The sequence below is a fragment of the Chaetodon auriga genome, chromosome 4 (assembly GCF_051107435.1).
Source record: "Chaetodon auriga isolate fChaAug3 chromosome 4, fChaAug3.hap1, whole genome shotgun sequence".
Classification (NCBI taxonomy): Eukaryota; Metazoa; Chordata; class Actinopteri; order Chaetodontiformes; family Chaetodontidae; genus Chaetodon; species Chaetodon auriga.
The window spans coordinates 4,392,245-4,412,230 of record NC_135077.1 but is presented as its reverse complement, the minus strand read 5'-3'; the positions used below and the strand labels follow the sequence as shown (position 1 = coordinate 4,412,230).

General features: G+C 42.0%; 1 protein-coding gene across 1 annotated transcript in view; it reads right to left on the bottom strand.

Moving 5' to 3' along the window:
- Positions 1-16,921, bottom strand: part of palm3 (paralemmin 3) — a 32,887-nt gene extending 15,966 nt beyond the window's left edge. The window contains exon 1 of the mRNA XM_076727504.1: positions 16,454-16,921. The gene's annotated coding sequence lies outside the window, so the exon portion shown is untranslated. The remainder of the gene's footprint in view (positions 1-16,453) is intronic.
- Positions 16,922-19,986: the final 3,065 nt, after the last annotated feature.

Sequence of the window (19,986 nt, the reverse complement as noted above, 5' to 3'; positions counted from 1 at the left end):
AACCTCAATGGGAGACCGGGCAATCAAAGAGGATATCACTCTCTAGCTTGAGGGATGGAGGGGAGAGAACTGCTGTAAAGCGCTTTTTCATCAGCTATTGATTCTCAGTTCCTTCACAGACTCTGCAGCAGAAATTGCATTGTTGGAGATGGATATGCTTCTTATCTACATAGAAATAAATCTGACACCCAGTGGAAGGGTTTGTGTGTATGTGTGCGTATCTGTACTGTGTGTGTGTGTATTTATGCGTGTGGGTGGGTGGTATGGGTGGAATTTGTGTAGCTTGGATGATGCTGCTGCAACAGCACACAGCCAAGTTCCTCTGATTGACAGTCCAGGTCGGGAGAATGAAAACACTGCATTCCACTGCTGTGTGTGTGTGTGTGTGTGTGTGTGTGTGTGTGTGTGTGTGTGTGTGTAAAGGATGGAAGGTTAATGTGTGATATGTGAGTGCTACTATGTCACAGAGCTAACAGTGTAGCAGACTTTGGAGCGTGTTGAGGATTATCAAAGTCAACAACACACATACAACACAGATTTGCACCCTATAGCACCTAATGGCAGTCCTATTTCATCCAATCCTCTGAAGTGACACAGAGGTTCAAATAATGTATGCAAAGAATCAAAGTTGCCATCATCTTACCAATCCCATATTTACCAAGGCATTAACTTTGCAGATACGTACAGTTAGCTTGCACAAATGATCACAATGGAATATAAGCACTTGAGAGCATCAAAGGAATCACAGCGAGGGAATATCAAAAGAAATCTTCCAACAGGTCCCAGTGTTCAGCGGTTAGACTAAAGCAAGTTTAATGCACTGACAATTTGACTAAATCACGTTGAGAGGGAAGACTATGATGAAGCAATAGCACCTCAAAGGAGCAAAATCCTTTGCTCTCATTTTCTCTCTCTGTTATACAGCCATAAAAAGGATTGAGGGGGATCAGTGGTGTGCTGTCAGGTACCACACACACACACACACACACACACACACACACACACACACACACACACACACACACACACAGTCTCCGTTCAGCAGGAGGTAGGCTGGTTTTAGCCCTTGCCTGGCTCTGCCCACAGTGTCTTAGTGCAGTTAAAGAATACTTATTTACACAACACACACCCACATCACTCCATCTGATCTCCATTTGGGCTAATCCAGAAAGTAATGTGACATGATTACTACGTTTAACCGTCAGGGTAGTAGGGGCTCCTGGTTTGCTTTCATACCTGCAGTTTGGCAAATGAAGCAAGAGGTGTAAAAATGATATGGGCTGACAGGGAACTCATTCAATGACTACACGGCTCCACATGCACAAAATCTAATTGCAGTGATTGACAGCAAGTCATGCTGCACTTCAAAGGGTGTTCAGACTGAAAGCAGCCCTGCATGATAACAATCCAAGGGGTTGCTTTGCTGGGGGGCATGTTGTTTCAGGTTACAGGGAGACATGAAATATGATCCAGACAGTCCTGTTTGTGTAACTGATCACTGAGTTTTAGTAAACTCCCACACCAGGGATGTGCAGTTGTACATGTTTGATTGGAAGGACGTTGCAGGATGATGCAGTGTTGCAGGCTGGCAAAAGTTGAGCCAGATTCAACTTTCATCCATTTTTTTTGCCTCCGTGTTGGCACCCCTCCTGTGCCACTGCACTGGCCTCATTCAAATTAATGAGGCTACGTTTTTTCATGCAGGGCTAATGTCTAAATGTGGCCTTATTACAGCATTCATTATGTGCTTATTTATCTTGTTTGATGTCGCAAAGTGGTAATGAGTATTATTGTTCAAGAATAACTGTGCTCATATAGATCCGAGTACTCGCATGCTTTCTAGCTTAGGTGCTACCATTGTTACCAAACAATTTGTACAGATATACACAATGAATATTCAAATCACTTCACAGAAAAGGTTCCCATCAACAGCAGATACATTTGATCATGGTTTAGCTTTTGAATTCATGCTAAAATCACATGCACATGAGTGATCGCAAGTTATGTCCCCACAGATGATCTATGGGTTGCGTTGGCTGCGTCACAACAATTAGCACTCTGAGTGATCGATTACTAAAATCTTCAGACACAGTGAATCCTTAAAGATAACACTCACACATCAGAGCACATAAAGACATCACCTGGAAAGCTTAGGCATAAATATGGATTTGGATGACCTCACTAATACCTACTATCACAAACTCTCCTGGGTGGTCTGCTTTGCTTTCACATCATAAACAAACTCCACCTGTTAACTGGACAGGGATCAACCTTCTCAAGTCTATCTATTTGGTCAGAGCGCTGGAGCTCGATGGACAAAAACAACCAAACCAAATGAAGAAATCCAGCGAGTCTGCCTGGGCTGAATTAGGCATGAAAGTATCCCAGGACAAAGACTAGGTATGATTACCTCTATCCACCAGGTTGGCCTTACTGTGCCAACTGACATATTCTGTGCTGTCAGAACGCGCTTACAGTACAGCCATTATCTCACCAGCCAAACACACAGATGGTTGACATGAAGCTAAATATTGTATATGGATGCACACTGTTTGTTATTTCCCTCTGAATGGTTACCAATATGGGCAAGCTTCCGATCACTAGCCATGGCAAAATCACCATCTGCCGCGCACATTTAAAATATTAAATCTGGAAGGGTTTTGGGTGAGAAAAACAGTTCCACAGCCATTAAGCTGAGCAGCAGATCAAAAGTGACAGCACAGTGAAGCCCTTGTAAAACCTTGTCATCCACTCATCAAATCAGCAGACGGGCGACAGAGATTAACACGGTCATCCGGAACATACATATGGACGCCGAAGCTGAAGAATAATGTGCTACGCAGCGTACATGAGTCATCTTGGCACAGTGAGTCTGATTAAACAGGCAGGATTATCGATTTAATCCGACTGTGATGAAGTCACATTGTTGTATTGGTCTAACTGTGTGCATTTCCAAGAACGGTTCTGTTTTTGGAGGTGTCAGTCAGTTAAATTACACCAGCGTAACAGACATTAATGACAAACCTTGGAGTCTTGCGTATTACATCATGGTTAGAGAGAGAGAGAGATGAGAATTCGGCTGAAATGAACTTTCAAACCCGAGCAGAAACCCACAATATCATGTAGAGCAGAAAGTGTTTTTAATGTGTGCTTTGTTGTAAAAATGTCACAAGCCTAAGCCTAACCATCTATGTGGTTACGTGTACAGCAGGGGTGAGCAGTATACTGAATTCGTCACCAGTGTTCTGCCACAAGATGGATTATTGCAATACAGTCATTAGGACAATAAGTGTTTTAGCATATTAAAAATAATGTGCTTTGCTGTGGCTGCAGTAACATGCATGTAGAGGGCTGCGCAGGTACTCATACAACAGTCACACCCAGTATTTCCTCGCTATAACTCCGGTAACGTAAAGATGTGGAGGGTAGCATTACGAGCGATGCACGCTAATTTCTCTGTTGTTGGCTGCAACCAACACGAAAGTGAAGACCCAGTGGGTAAACCTGAAGGAAGTGTCCCCACAACTACAAATGGAAATCTCTTATAACCTATGTGTGCCTCTTCATTTCCCTTCAGACTGTTTTGAGGACCAAAACAAGGTCAGACTCACGTCAAAACTGAAGGAATGATCGGTGCTGACTACAAACTTAGAACCTCTGAGTTTCCACATTTTGACGTTGCTTTGCTGCTTATTTTGCTGATTAGCCTGTCGGTGTTAGCATGTTTTGCGGCTCATGTGGCTGGTAGGGTCTATTGTAGACCCACACAGTGGAGCGATGGCGGGTTAACATGGAGAGACAGTCAAGAGAAGCTGTGAATGTTAAACTTCACTGGAAGCCAATTAGAGCAGTAGCTTGGATATGGGAGACAGTTTTTTCACATTGTTTTCTGTGTCGTCTCACATAGCCAGAGCTAACGTTATCTCCACACTTCATACAGCAACACTAGCTCAGCTGGTTTTGTTGTCACAGGAAAGCCCCCTCTGCTTTGTCCTTATGTGTGTCTGTTGTTGCTGTTTGTAAATGTACTTGATAGACGTGCCCTGTGGTACACTGACTGTTGTTCTTGCATACTTTGGGTTTTCTGCCAAATAGACGCTGTTGCAATCTTATCCTTTGTCTAACTCTGAAAACAAATCACATTACATTTAGTAATTAACCTGCATTATGGGGCAGGGTGCTCTTTCCAAACCACATGGATGGTTTCTCTTTCGAGAAATATGTGAGGACAATTATTATTTCTAAATTACATTTGGCTTCGACTTTCTTACTTGCAAGTATTCACATTCAGTGTGTACATATTATCCCAATAGAAGGTCTACAGACAGGGGATAAAAACAAACAAATATGTGATTTGGGGCTATTCTAATGAAAAACAATGCAGGGAATACATCATTTGACATAAATACAATTCTAATCTTATATATCAAATTACATATCATAAATATCTTAAATATGATGTGCTTGAGAGTCAGATTCACTGAACATTTGAAGGGGAAAGTAGGGCCGAGAGAAATTACAGCGTGACATTATTCACGTTATTATTCTACAAATCTGTCTTGTACATATTAAAGTTATAATGAAGAAATTTTCATTATATCAAACTCAGTTTTTGGCAGCTGTTTTTTTTTTCCAACAGCAGCCAATGAATGCATTTATATTCTGTAACGACCGTACCTCTCTACGTAGCTCTCTCTATGTTCATCATTAGCGACAGAGTTTTCATACGTGGATTCAAATTGCCTTTACACACACGTGCACACACACACACACAAATACAAGGCTTGTTGGGAATTGAAATGGATAAAACTACTAAATCACCGTCATTAATATCATGACTCTCAGCCTCTGGGGAAGCCCTTGAAATTACCTGGAAAGGTTTGTACTTAACATACTGTACCAACATGAAAGTATTAGTGAATTTTGGTTTACTCTCCTGTGCTACATGTACTGCACTCACAGTCATGACCTTACCTGACTTCTAAGCTGTAGACAATGGGTAATCGACTGTCACCCTGACACTGTCAGACAGACTGACTTAATCACCGTTGTTTCAATGCTTTGGCATTCATGAACTCTTCTATCGCCAGCTTTATCTCCCCAAACACTCTGCACAGACAGCCGAGGCTCGTATTAGTGTTCATGATACGGGGGAAACAACAGGTTTTTAGCACAGAGGTGGAATGCAGAATGAGAGTGTGTGTGTGTGTGTGTGTGTGTGTGTGTGTGTGTGTGTGTGTGTGTTACGTTTGGCAAAGGAAGGAAGATTACAGGCTAGCTGAGGCTTGATGGGAAACACAGACAGTGTGGCTGAGGGCAAAGTTGCCTTTTACCACTAACTAAACGTCATTATAGCCTTTTGATAATATATTTAGGTTTGATAAACAGTGTCATGCTGTATATATAAAGTCTCAAGCAGTGTACAGGTACCTGTAATTTTAGGGAATCTCAAAATGTCTGAAATAACTCTCTGGCATCAAATCTGTCTTAAAGAAGGCATCAAATGACAATGAAATTGGAGAGAAAGCAAAAAAAGATTGGAGACTTTGAGTCTCTGCTTAAACAAAACATCTGCCTTACAGCTGATAAGTCATTCAGAGCAGACAGAGAGCTTTAGAAATGAGATACGTAAGAATGAAAGAAATAAACAAGGGACAGACGAGACACAGAGACATCAATCAATGGGTAATCCTGAAAGGAATCAGAGGTTTTACATTAATGAGAGAGCATGAAGCAAAGCGACGTAAGCAGGGGGATCAGAGTTTGAGACACCTGTTCTGACAAGTCCTGACAAGACACTTGAGGCTGTGACACAACATAAACACTCTGCCTGCAGTGGCACCAAAACCCAGCTAAGGACACACATCGAGTTCAAACTGTGAAACCTTAAAATATGCACCGGTCTCCATTTTGTCAGTATCTCACATGCTGGCACATGCAGAGGTTTCACAAGAGTGGTGTGACAGTAAGTTTAACCACAATGGTGCACCAACAGTTTCGACCTTGTTGTTGACATTACTCCGGAAAACAGCAAGTGATTTCACAATCAAGTCATTAGTTATTGTCTCTTTCTGATATCGTGGATACTGTTCACCATAACTGGCTCCACCCTTAGCTTGAAATAGGTTTACTTTAAAAAATGTGTATCATCAGTCGCCTTTAGTCATAGAGAATAAGCAGCATAACCACTTGGCTCGAGTCTGCTGTGGTGATTTTGTGGTGCTGAAAAGACAAGTTGATGAATCAATTATTCAAAACAGCAGAAAACTGTCACATTTTTAGAATATTAATGGCAAAAATGCCAAATATTTTCTGTTCCAGCATGCGAAGATATGCCGTTTTTTCAGTTTTTTTTTAAATCAAACTAAACTGAATAAAGAACAGTGGACAAGACAAACATTACAAAGATACCACCATGTGCACTGAGGAAAATCTGGTGGGGAGTTTTCAGTATTGCCTGGTTTTAAATACTATATAACCCATTGATTGAGCATGAAAACAGTTTACATATTAATGGATAATGAAAGTCATTGTTAGGTTTATTTTGTGTAGGCGCAATGGAGAAAGGAGTTGGACCTGTTGTGACAGGAAGGCTTCAGCAAAAGATCTGGACAGACGAAGTTCGGCCCTTTCATGAAAAAGAAAAAAAACACTAGAAGTTCGAGCGCGGTTTTGTGCCACTTTCAAGGCTTACTGCACCTGCAAAATGCCAGTGAAATAAAGGCACAGCGACCTTTTTTTAACTCCGCTCACTGACGCACGCTGTCAGTGTGGATCTTCATTGAAACCACTGGCTGCAGGTCATTCGTTCAAGCCGCTCTGTGTTTTATTCACTCGCCATACTGTGCATTAGGAGGTTCAACTGTGTTAATGGAAAGCCGGTGGTGTGCGCAATGGATGGCAATAAACAAAGGGTGTGAACTGGATCTGGCTAAAAAGATCAATTAATTAAAACAACGCCTTGTTTGGCAATACTGTTGATGCCTCAAGACTTTTTCTATTTACAAGTTAGAACACAGCTGTGCTGGAGCAGCACCGATAGACCACAGGGAGGCTCTTTCACTGTGATTTCAAAGAACTACCTCACGATGAGTTTTCCGATTCTTCATGAACATACACGCAGACGCTATTCTTGTTGGTTAGCGTTCTCTTTGCACTTTGAGCGAGCATGTGTAAGACATGTATTGGCTTGCTTCAGTGATTTCTCTGTCTGTGTGCACAGGATTAGAGTGTGTGTGTGTGCGTGCATGTGTGTGTCAAACAGGTTTGGAGAGGAATGCAGGACTGGCGTAATCCGGTCTCGGTTCATTTTCGCTATTGTCATGGAGTCAAAAGCCTGTAGGCCTGTGTGCTGCGGGGCCTCATAGCTCAGTCCTGATTACACACATCATCTGACATTACACACTGCAGCCAAAATCTGAATTAAACCCCACCAAGACAACACAGTACATTACAAATACATGTGGAGGTTTATTCAAAACCGACTCTCGACAGATTTAGCCGAACATTTCTTACTTTGAAATAACTTTGAGATACAACAACCCATTCATTCAGCTGATAAGACCCTGCAATGTCACGCCATAGAGTTTGTGTAAATCTATACTGCAAGGTTGTCCAGTCACCTTGTAAATGTCTAGCCAGGCAACGTAATGTTTAACTTCCCTCCTTCCTCATTATCACTGTGGACAAACAAACTGAATCCCAGCCCATCATTAAAGAAACTGGAGACGACGCGCTCGTCTTTCAACCGGCAGCTGCTCGTCGTCTCTGAGATGATAGCGGTGAAGGTGATGAAGGATGAATTCATATCAAAATGACTTATGAAACAAACATGTAGGAAGCGTTTATTGTCGCCCTGAGGAGCTTCGGTGCAATTGATTCGACTTCACCTCTGCCATTAGCTCAATGTCAGCGGACATATCAGACATTTCTTCCTTAGGCAAAAAACTCTTCTGTTACCATATAAATGAGGATGTAAAGCCTCCTACTTGTTCTATATTTTATTTAAGTGTCTTGCCAGCCGAGCTCAGAGCTGTGGAAAAAAAAAAAACTTGACCGCTGCCCCCTCTGATTAATATCTCGCAAAAGAGCTGAGCTAACTGGCATCTCTTTTGCAGTTTCGAAGGGGGTTATATTCCACTTCAACAGGCATGATGGTCTTTTTATATTCACCGAGTTTTTATTAAGATACTTGGTATGCAATTGGATTTCCCTCATCGTTCTCAGGTTTCCCCTCTTGTTCTGCTCCAGGCTGTCTCTCATTTCTCTCTCACATACATTTGGCCTCATCCACTTCTCTGTCGCTCACTCCCTCTTTAACAATACATTATCGACTTAAAAAGCTAGTTAAAATAACGTCTGATAGTGATGACGGCCTTCACCAATTACATACAAAGTACACAGCGAAATGTGTTCATAATACACTCCACCTATTGCAATATGTATTTACATAAACAGTAAGTAGTTACTTTGTCAGACGGAAAACTTAATATCTGATTTTTCCACACAGTTAAAATGAACTGAACATGTGAAATTACAACCCTGGTTCCAAAAACGTAAACACAGACAGAATACACTCATTTGCAAACAAACTGTGTTTACTGACAACAGTTTTACAAAGTGTTCCTGAGTCCATGTAGTAATGTCCTTTATCCAGTCATGTGTTCACAAAGTGGTGAACCTCTCTCCATCCTTGCTTGTGAATGATTGAGCCTTCCCAGGATGCCCCTTTCATACCCAATCATGATGCTATCATCTATTAACAATGAACCTGTTTACCTGTGGAAGGTTCAAAACCAGCTGATGAGGTAAAACATTAAATATATTGTCTTTGTACTGTTTTCTATATACGTCAAAAAGGATTAGCCAATTACTGCATTTTGTTTTATTTCTGATTTACACAGTGCCCCCAAGGTGGGTTTTATTTAACTAATGCATTTTTCACCCATGTGTGGTAACAAAGACATTAGCACTGGGGTTGCAGGTCTTGGCTGGTTCCCAGGACCCAACACTGTGGGGTTTCAATAACAACTCTGTCAACAGCACTTCACACCACCACCGCGGCTGAGCGAGGGTCAACAGGCTGGTACACAGGAATGCTTCCTTTCTCCACGACAACATAATGAGTTCTTCAGGTTTTAGTCCACCCACCATAAACTCAGAAACTCAGGGTACACTCTCTTGACCTGGACAGGCTAACAATATGTGTTGTTCACCATCATGATGGCATTTTGCTAATCAGAGAATAAAGCTGGCTGCAAGACAGACGCAGGGATGATTAAAAGTCTGCATCACCAGTACGCCTGGTGTACAGTGACAGCATGCACACAGGATTTAGATGGAATACCGATAAAAGAAGTTGTTATATGATACAGCAAAAGAAGGTCTTAAGGAATTCCTTGCCTCCTCTCACAATGGAAAGGATTTACACTATATAGGATGGAGGATTTATACTGTGTATGTGGCATGCATATCCACCAGGACTGAGAACAAAACCACAGCTACCAGGACCACACAAGCAAAACAGGCTTGGTAAATCAGTTAATTTCAGTGTGGGATGCAGATCTGTCCTTGGCATTTTCAGCAATTCAGCCACAGGTGAGCTTCTTCCAAATTAGTTGTGAATTGGCAGCAAGGAGACTTTTTTTTTCCATTTAATTGACCAGACAACAACATCACACATTAGCTGCAGTTTTGGACGGAGGTGTAACATTGCTGGCATCGCTAAATTGGCACAACACCTCCATCTCTTCCTCTCTCCCACCACAAAGATATGCACACATCAAAAAATGTGCGCCTAGTTCTGCCATCCATTAATGGTTTGTTGTCTTCAATCAATTTGGTGCATGTAGCCTAAAGCATATCCCATCTCTAATGTGTGCACTCGTGCTTTGCCAGCATTTTAAATACATACCCACACATAATTCAGGTAATTGCTCCCTGAAGTGTGCAGCAGTGGGATTCTTCTCTATGGCTAACCAGACATGGTAACCTCGTAACCACGGCTGTGTGCATTTGCTTTTGTGTGATGTCTTGAGGTCACACTATTTATAGTCTTCTTTGGTTCATTTGCACATAAATGGGAACACCAGACTATCGAAGCATGAGGATGTCCTTCAGAAACCAGACTATATGCTGGTTTTTACAGCTTCTGCTCTGTATAGTACATTAGATGCACGCTCACTTGCCAGTTTATGTTTAAGGTGCACCTTTCTAAAACCTACACACTCTGATATAACAGCCCTGCAATAACCTCTACCTTCATGAAGGTTATAGTGAAGAGAGTTTTAGAGACGAGCTGATTCAACTTCATGTATTGCTGGGCGGTATACCAGTTCACACCGAATACCGGTGTATATTTTTGTTATGATATGATTTTTTAATATACAGCCATACCGGTGTATTTGATTAGACAACATTCGGAACACTGCGCCACATGACACTGTTTCAGACGGGAACCTTTTCAATGTTGCGCTTCTAAACACGCATTGTGTGAGGCGTGGTGAGACTGTAGTGCTCTGGTGTTACGTTACGGTGAAGATGGAATAGACATTGAAAGGTCCGAAATTGAAGCTGCAGAACTAGAAGATGACGCAGAAGAACTTGTGTAAAAAAGAGGAGCCGTGTCTGTTTTTTGGAGGATTTTTGGTTTCAAAAAATCACACGTCGACAAAACAACCATTTTATGCAAGTGTTGATGGGCTTAAGTTGCCGGCAACACAAGTCGGGGGGTGGGGGTGGGGGGGGTGTTGAAATCTTGCTAAATATGGCGAAAGTCGCTTAGTTGGCAGCACTGCCAATTAACCTGTTCAATACGAGCGCCGCCTGTACAGGGGGCAGTGTGAGATGCGTGCAGTTCAGATGATCATTGCTCACACTAGGAAGCACCAATCCTAACTAAACTCAGCTAAAAGCCTCTACCAAGCATTACCACCCAAACGAAACATAAGTCATACAGCAAAAAATTATATGGGCATGTAACAAGAAGACGAAAAAAGCTTATGTACAACTTAGCGCGTCTGCTGATTTCACCACTTCACACAAACCACACAAGCCTGGTATCATATGAAAGCAGAGAGTCTGCTGATCACGAAGATGAAACTCGACGAGCTAGCAGCCAAAGAGTAGCAGAAAAAAACTTCACTAAACCATTAAGTATGTCTTACCTTTGCTGTTTTGTGGTCAAAAGTTATATTCCAGCTTGAAAAAAACGCTGCTAATGTCTCCTCCTGTGACTCTGCGTTAGTTTGAGATCAATCATGAAGGTCCTGGTTGTTTATATAAAGAGGAAGGGGTTCCTGGAGTGGAGGGAGCGCTCTTCATGTGATACACTATCTCTGGGGTTACCTCCTTCTGGATCGTCATTGGTGTTACTACGGTGAATTTGGGCGCTGCCCCTCAAATCTCTTTGCTCTGACTGGTTGATAGAGGTGTTGATCATCAAAACTGACCAATGGTTTGCTGAGCTACTGACCAGTGTAACTGCACAGTTAGTTTCATTTACACATGAATGAGCAGAGCGCTCACAGAGGACACCGCTGACCAGGCCGAGGTGTTATTTTACTGTTTTATTTGCATTTCGTCCTTTTATGAGAGCTAAGAACAACAGCAAGCAGAAAAAAGGCTGAAAAAGTGCTTTCAACAGAGGAGTTTCTCCGTATGCCTGGACGAGACAACGGTACTCTAACCAGATGTGCGCAAATGAGCACCTGGACATACCTGTGTTAAAACATCTGTAAAACTGCTCAGGTTCATTTTTTTAGCATGTACTTTTACACAGTTACTCATCAGATATTAAATTACTAATTCCTGGATGAAATTGGCTACTTTCCCATGATTTAAAGGTGTTTTTCACTCTAAATAATGTTTTTTTTTGTTTTTTAGGCAGAGATAAAAAATTTTAATTTCCTACTGTCTTCCAGATGAAAGAAAATAAAATCCCACCATATACTGTGAAACCGTTAGAATTTTGAAAAATACCGTGATACACATTTTTGGTCAAACCACCCAGCACTAACTTCATGGACATTCTGGAGGTTGTAATGTGTGGTGCTTCACAAACACCTCTCTGTATACTGAATTACAGCTCAACAGCACCACATACAACAGTTTCAACAAAACCTGAACATAACATTCATGAATGGAGGATTTATTGCAGGACTGTTTTTTAGACTGCATTAGCTGAAGCAAGATGTGCCTGATAAATTGTTCACTGGGTGTATAAATATCGTGGCTTTTCATCAAGTTTCCTACAGCTTTTGAAACTTATTCATAGTCACGAGCCACTGCAGTGCAGGGAACTTAATGGAGACTGAAATCTTCGACCAGACTTGAAAAATAAATTGATGAAAAAGACATTGGTAAATGCTGGGAAGCTAAGAAGCTAAAATATCACCCTGTCAGAGGCAGCTCAGGTCTTTCTTAGTTATCTCCTCAGACCATTACCTTCACAACCATAACACATTACTTAACTGTCCAATCCTTGTCTGCGTGATTAAAGCATTGTTGCTGGTGTCAAAAGAAGGGCATGTGTACAACAGACATCGAGTAAACTGAAGACGGTAAATGTTTTTCTATCCCCCTCCTTCACTCACCGACTGTCACAGGCAATTTCCGAGGTTTTTCAGTCAGCAGATTATTGCAAATGAAAGGCATACCACACACACAAGCGGGGTGATTTAAGGAGCGCCGTTTGAAAACTGCCTTTCGTGCCTACACAAAACACAAAGATGCAGGGAAAAGAGGACAGACAAAAGGACGAGGTGCTGAAATTTAGACTATAGTCCTCACTGGAATGTTGGGCCGTGGTTAGTATCTTCGGTATGTTATGACTGACATGGTGACATAATGCACAAACACGCTGTAAGCCAGGTGAGCTCACCTGGGAGCAATTTGGCATGTGTCTCAATTTCAGCAGTTCTCAATATTGAAAATTAACCCATCGCATGTTACACTAACAGAGACTGTGCTATTTAACATAATGAGACCACATGAACCTGCTTAAAGGGACACTCCACCTATTTTACACATGAAAGACATAGTGATATCATCAGGGTTATCTCAGCTTCAAAAAGACTTTCAAATGAAAATTTGTTAAAAATCTGCAGGCAATTTAGAATTGGAAAGATGTGCAGCTGCAGTTTTGAAGCTTGACTCATACTAGGGACTAAAAGTCTGGATATCTTTGGTGCATTTTGAACTTCCTTTCTTCAAATGTCTCCAAATTTTACAGAACTGAAATCCTAAATTGGTGGAGTAGCCCTTTACAATAGAAGCTGTAGTATAAATAGGATCTCCTCATAAGCCTGACCAAGAACAAAGCCAGAGAATCGTAATGGGATTTCTTATCATTCACCTTCTCTGTTCCTCAATCGTGAACCAAATGATTTCATCTTCTCTTTGCTCAGTTGCAAGCATTCACTACTTTAAAGCCAAATGATTAACTATGTCATTTGATTAGGTTGATTAGGTGTATGTATGTGTTAATCTGCTGACCATGACACCATGGATGTTCAATCAGGACAATGTGCCTATTGTGTTGACATTGTTCTGATGGTAATGTCATCATACTTATGAGATAATGTATTGTATATAACCTGACAACTTTGCCTGTTCTGGGCTCACTTCTTGCCGTCTCACTCGAGACAGCACGGAGAAGTCCGTCCACAGGCGTAAGAATGAACTCCCAGAAAGACAACGAACGACTTTTTGCTTTTTAACACAAATCTGCCAGAACAGAATAATAATAAGCATAATGGAGTTGCAGAATATTTAATTATTAGCAGCATTAGCATTCATGCTACATACTATATGCATATACATTGAATTATTATTATTAGTTATCTGAGTTTTTCCGTGCAAACAAACTTGTCTATCACTTTCACCAATTCCTCAGTTGGTAAGATCTTTCTATCACTAAAAGATGAAAAAAATGTTGCATGTGGCCAGTGTCCCTGTGATCTGCTGTTTCCAGGTGAACCATCTTTAGTCACCCGGTGTCTGAGTCTAATCTTCCCTACAGCCATAATAATCACAGCCTGAGGCACAGTGTGTTTGTGTGATCTGCAGGCAGACAGACAGTCAAAGGGGTGCTAACATGACATAAAAGTGAGGCAGAGCTGTGAAACTCTTGACAGTGCAACGTTGACGGGGCATCATTAATCAGGCTGCACTTCACAAGTCATGTAAACAGCTCGCTGAAATGTGGAAATGTACTAACAGTCAAGGTGGAGTTCGCTTCTGATGATAATACATGATGTGAGAGGGGAAAGACGTGAAAGTCCAATATCACTTCAACTGAGGATGGACGGACAGACAGACAGAGAGATATGCTGGGGGCGATGAGGCAGTGAGGAATTTCCCTCCTGCTGAAAACTCATCCAGTTTGCCAGGCAAAGAAGTGGTGGATTTCATCACTCCCAGCTACTCTTTTGTCGCCTCCCCTTCATCTTTCTGTTTTTAATCCCCCTCCACTTTGTCAGAGAGTCTGACTCTCTGCAGCTCTCTTCAACACGATTTGAAAAGATAAAACTCTCGCTGATTGGTGGTGCTGACGACCACACAGTATCTCCTGCCCTTTTATCTGTCTTTACCAGCTATCTCGCCCACTCTACCCGTCTCCCTCCCTCTTTGTGCGTTCGGATAGATTTTTGCAGATTCATATCAAAACGAAACTGCTTTGCAAGTGACTCGCACATCGACCTGAGCTCTACGCCACATTTTGTGCACATCAAAGAAACAAACTTTTCTGCTGCACAGAAACAAACAGGCCAGTTATTGGCTGACATATACGCTGATAATGATACATCTGCAATGAGCTCACACAGCTCCAATGTTTACGAGGTCGCAAATACTTCATGACCACAGCGAGAGACAAATACATGTTCAATCAGTCCAGTAGTTTAAAGATGAAAGACTGGAGCAGACGGATCCTTTATGAGTAATTAAGTAATAAAGACCGTGTGTCACCAGAGACAACAATTAGTGGAGTCAAGTAGCTGAAAATGCGACAGCAGCATGACAGAGTGGAACTTGTTCCCATGCAGTGGTTTGAATATCACTCCACTGCAGCAGAATGACCAAACCAGCAGCATGTGGACATCAGGCTGATGTATCATCGAAACCCTGTGCAAAGTCCCTTCAAAGCTGACCACATCACTCATGGTAACGCTAATAAACAGTAATTTACAGCAGCTCAGACAAGGCTGTCTTTAAAGTTACAGACCTCAGCGTGGCATGTCTGAAAGTGACAGCAGCTAAAGTTTATCTGATAATCATCCCAGGACGGCGATTGTCCTTTTTTACTGTGTCATAAAGCTGCAGTGCTGATGTGGAACCAGCTTTCTCCTTTGGCTGCTGTGACATTTATATCTCCTGTGCAGCGATCCTTTATGTGCAACCCCGCTCTGAAACCTCAGGCGCACGAGCGTGCTTGTTAACAAACCCTCAAGAAAGTAACAGCTTTCCTGAGAGTCAAATTGAGCCAGAGGTGAGTAACACCCCATGGGTATGACGTCGAGGCCCTCAGTTCATCAGCCTGACAGAAGAGCCATGTCAGGAGCCCCTGCTGGGATCCATGCTTGTAAATCAGTATGCTCAGCTGCATGCTGAGCAGCGTTTGTTTGATGGGTGGTAGGGCAGAAAAAGACTTTTTCTAAAGCGTGGATGTGGTTAAAAGTGATGAAACAGCACTGTGTTTGGCCGTAAAGTAGGTGAGTCATACAAATGAGAGTTAGACAACAAATGTGTGGTTAATCTCATAAACACAACTTGAGATCTTGACTGCACAGTGTGTGTTATATGTGTGTGTGAGGGTGTTAGATGCAGCTGCAACAGCAGCTAGGAAAGTGTCATGAGATAGCCGTACTTTCTTAACCACAGCATCATAAACCGATGTGCATGCCCTGCAGAGCTGAGGCTTTTGGATGAAATTACTCATGAAATCTGGTACAAGCAGAAAAAAACGCATAAAAAGAGCCAGTGTTCCCTCTCTTCTGGAAGGCTGCTGTGCACACATCACGGCATATCTTTTCAGATAATAACTACAATAACTGTGATAAGGTGGTTAGTGTAAACTAACAGCTGTGCACGCAGCAAGTGTCTTTATCAAAGTGCAAAATGGGTTTTTTGTTTTTTTTTTTTGTTATATTGGTTCAGGATTTAAGAAGCCAAAAGACAGAGAGAGAGAGAGAAAGAGAGAGGGAAAACCCCATCAATACTAATGTCTGAACAGCCACATTATATTTCAAAGGCTTTTTAATGAATAATGACTCTGGCTTACAATGTTTAACAGAGGTCAGACAAGTCAACAGCTGCTGGGGCTGTCCAGCTCTGGCTGGGCTCACTTCCACCTCCTGGCCCAGCTTCAAAAGGTGTCAACCGAGCACGTACACCAAAACTTCTATCACAACTATCGCAGAAGAATGATGGCCGAAATAAGCCAAAACACACTTACCTGCTCGCGCTCGGCCACTTGATATTTTAGGTCCAATGAAATGCAGACGGAAAACGAAACCTAGCAGAAAACGCGGAGACACTGGACACGCGACAAAAATAAATAAATAAATTAAATAAATAACGAGCCAGAGAGAGAAATCCTCTTTGCAGCTCCGTGACTTCTGAGGCAAACTTCCCGTGAAGTTTCACACCTGAGAAGCCTCCGCGGCGGTGAGCTGCTCCCCAAACGCGACGCTCGTCACATGAACGCACGTCGTCACATTGATCAAACTTTTACAAGTCTGTGAAGTTTGTTTCACAGAAAAAGCGGCGGCATTGATAAAAAACGAAGTGAAGCCGTGCCGGAAAGCCGCTCTCGACGCCTCCCTTCGTGCCTACACCCGTCCGAGAGGAGGACTCGAGTGGCTCTGTCCGGTGGTTACCTGACTCCAGTCATTCCCCTGAGGCCAGCCCTCCGCACAGCAGCAGCAGCAGCAGCCTCAAGTTTCCTGTTGTTGTCGCTCAGTTGTGAGCGCAGAGCAGACAAACAGCTTTTCTCAAATGCAACAGGTTAGCGATGCTGTCTGTTTTCATTTAACAACCAATATGACATACCACCTGGGGAGTGAGTACTGGAGTTATAGAAAGAAACTTAAAACATGGTCCAATCTTAACTTCTGCATTTGGCTCCTAACAGTCTATTTGCACTTCATTACACTGACAAACATTATTTTCTCTTGCTAGACATTATATTCATTGAATGCCTGGGTGCGACTGCTCAACCTTAACATTCAGGTGCAGCATCAGGTCTCAGTATGTGGTCTGTTTCTTGCAGGTGCCCGAGGCCGTGTCCTGTTATCAGAAGTGATTTGATGGAATGAGGCACCTGTACAAAAAGGTGATATTTGCAGAGGACCTGCTGTACTGTATCTCATGAATAAAAGTCAGACCAGAATATGGGTGAAATTATTACACGTAATGAAAAACATTTGTCTGAATGAAAGCGGTGCCTCGAAAGTGTAAGAACCCTTTCAGCTGAAATTAAAGATCCCACATCCTGCGTCTTAACAGGAAAAAGGAGCAAAAAGGCTGCCTGAGACTTCTAATAACAGAGTGCCTTCGGATGAGCTATTTTGTATATTTAGAGATGGATTCTGCCTATTTTGACCATTCTGCAGTTTCGTTTCATTTCATTTTAAAAACCGATGAGCAGTAACAAGCGCTGGAAGTTCACCATTCATTTTGGTTGTGGGAAAGAGGGAGTTTAACTGGTGTAACACTTCAGAGGACCAGAAACTGTGTCCTGGATACTAGGCTGGCTAACAGTTGTGGTTTTGCCTGTGTTTTGGCATATTTTAATGAAAATGGATAGATGATAAAATATAGTGACTGGAAAAGGGAAAGGTTATGAACTGACAGACGAGAAGCAGCAGATGATCTTCGCCCTCACAGGGTCACTGGAGGAATCCATTGTGAATCCAAGCTGGAGTTGAAGTTTGTGATTTAGAACTTTACAATGAGTTTGCATGACTCGATATAACTAAAAGATTTACTCTGATTACATTTGCTCATGCAAATCAACACCTTGTTTATCTTTACTCTTCAGCTTCTTGACCAACCATTGACTGAAAGGGCGCCACCAGGGACGTCTCTGTGGTAGAGAATGGCCCACATGTGGAGCTGCACAGGGAACCGTATGAGGGCATATTGTCTTCTTAGCACTGATTAACAGCAGCATCCAGGATGGAGAAAATCACTGAAAATATGTAGATGATGTGAGTCTGGTCCAGATGTGGACACCCCAGCTACCCTGTACTCTCCAACAGACCCTGAATGCTCCTGACATCTGGGTGGAGGAGCACAAAATGAGACTCAACCTGAGAGATACACTCAACTGTGTCTTGGCTTTTCCACAAAGCTTCTTAAACTCAACTTCAGTGACTGGCTAAGAATGATCCAATGATGTCAAACTGAGAGATACAGGATATTGGCAATCCCCTGAATGTGCAGACTCCTAAAGTTTAGACTTCAAATTTGTGATATGATATATTAGATTTTAGCTTAGATAGTTGTAAATTTTAAATTTTGGTCAGTGTTTTTAGTGACAGTTGACTTTCTGAAACTGTCATAATGCCGAAAGGTCAATTAACAATGAAACACAGATCATTTGCAATATACCATATACTGGCTCAAGTCTGCCATCATACCATTCAGACCAAAGAAAGAAGGAGTTAGATTTTATCAAGTGTCTGATATTACCACATGTCACTGCGTGGACCCTGGAGAAGGAAGGGTAAAAGTTTTGTTCATGAGCCACACCTAGGACAGACCAAAGGCACCATTGTACTGCTCTATGCTGTAGCTCCATGATATCAAACTAGGCCAAGCTATTTTTATGTATATTTCATTATAGCTTACTCATATTTCATTTATACCACAATGTACTTCAGGCTCATTTACTTGTGATTAATTACTTTTTTTTTTAATGTTCCCAAATATTGGATATGAACCCCCATAGTACGAGTGCAGCAACGTCTTTAGAGATGGTCAGTGTTTTAGCGACATAAATTACATCTTAGCTGACCACTGCTGTATCTTCTTTATAATCCCATTTTGCTAAAAATCTGATTAATTCTTTATGGCTGAAATTCCCTAGCATGGCAATTTGAAGTGAGAATGTCCTTGGCTGTGATCCACGGTGATGGTGTATGAAATGAGCACATCCACTGACTCGGCCTACTTCTGATTCCCCAAGACAAGAGGGAGTCTTCACATGAGCAGCCAGATAGTGGGAGCACACAGGCTGATATCACACGGCTTTTCCTTTACAATATGGCAGAGCTGCCGCACTGTCTTTTGTGTGTGCGTGTTTGTAGGGGGTGCATGTGTCAGAATAGGAACCTTTCCTTAACAATACAGCTTGCATGTGCGTTTGTATCTGTGCGTTCATGCATACGAGCACCAGCACCTTCTAAACACTGCTCTTTTGTGCTTGTATGTGCTTGTGTCGCATACTGTAGAAAGAGCACAATTTGCGTCTGTGCGTTTGTGTTTGCGTGCATACAATACACATGCAAAACGTGGCGCTCATTTAGGCTGCATATATTTTTCAACAGCATATTGTGAGTAAAAATGCTATGAAAACCACTAATAGCTGCCAGCTGAGAGATGCTGAACACTCCTCAGAAACACACGTAATTCTCTGTGGGTTTATCGCTGTTTCCCGTAAAGCAGTCATGTAATCCTTTTTGGACATAGAAATAACAATTATTGCCACGTTAGGGTTAGGTTACTAACCTTAGGGAACGTTGGTTAGGTTCTTGTTTTGATGATTCATAAAAACGAAAGACTTTAATTGCTTATCTGTGACAGAAGATGAACTGGTCTTTCTGAATTAAAGTTGGATAATGTTAATGTTAATCCACAAGCCCAACCGGAACACCCTTACATGCAGGGCATAATACTTGCTGCACTGGCACTGGATTTAGATCATGAAGAATTGCCCAATATAGTTTTTCTTCTCAGGGATATTGGGCTGAAAGGAGTTTGTAA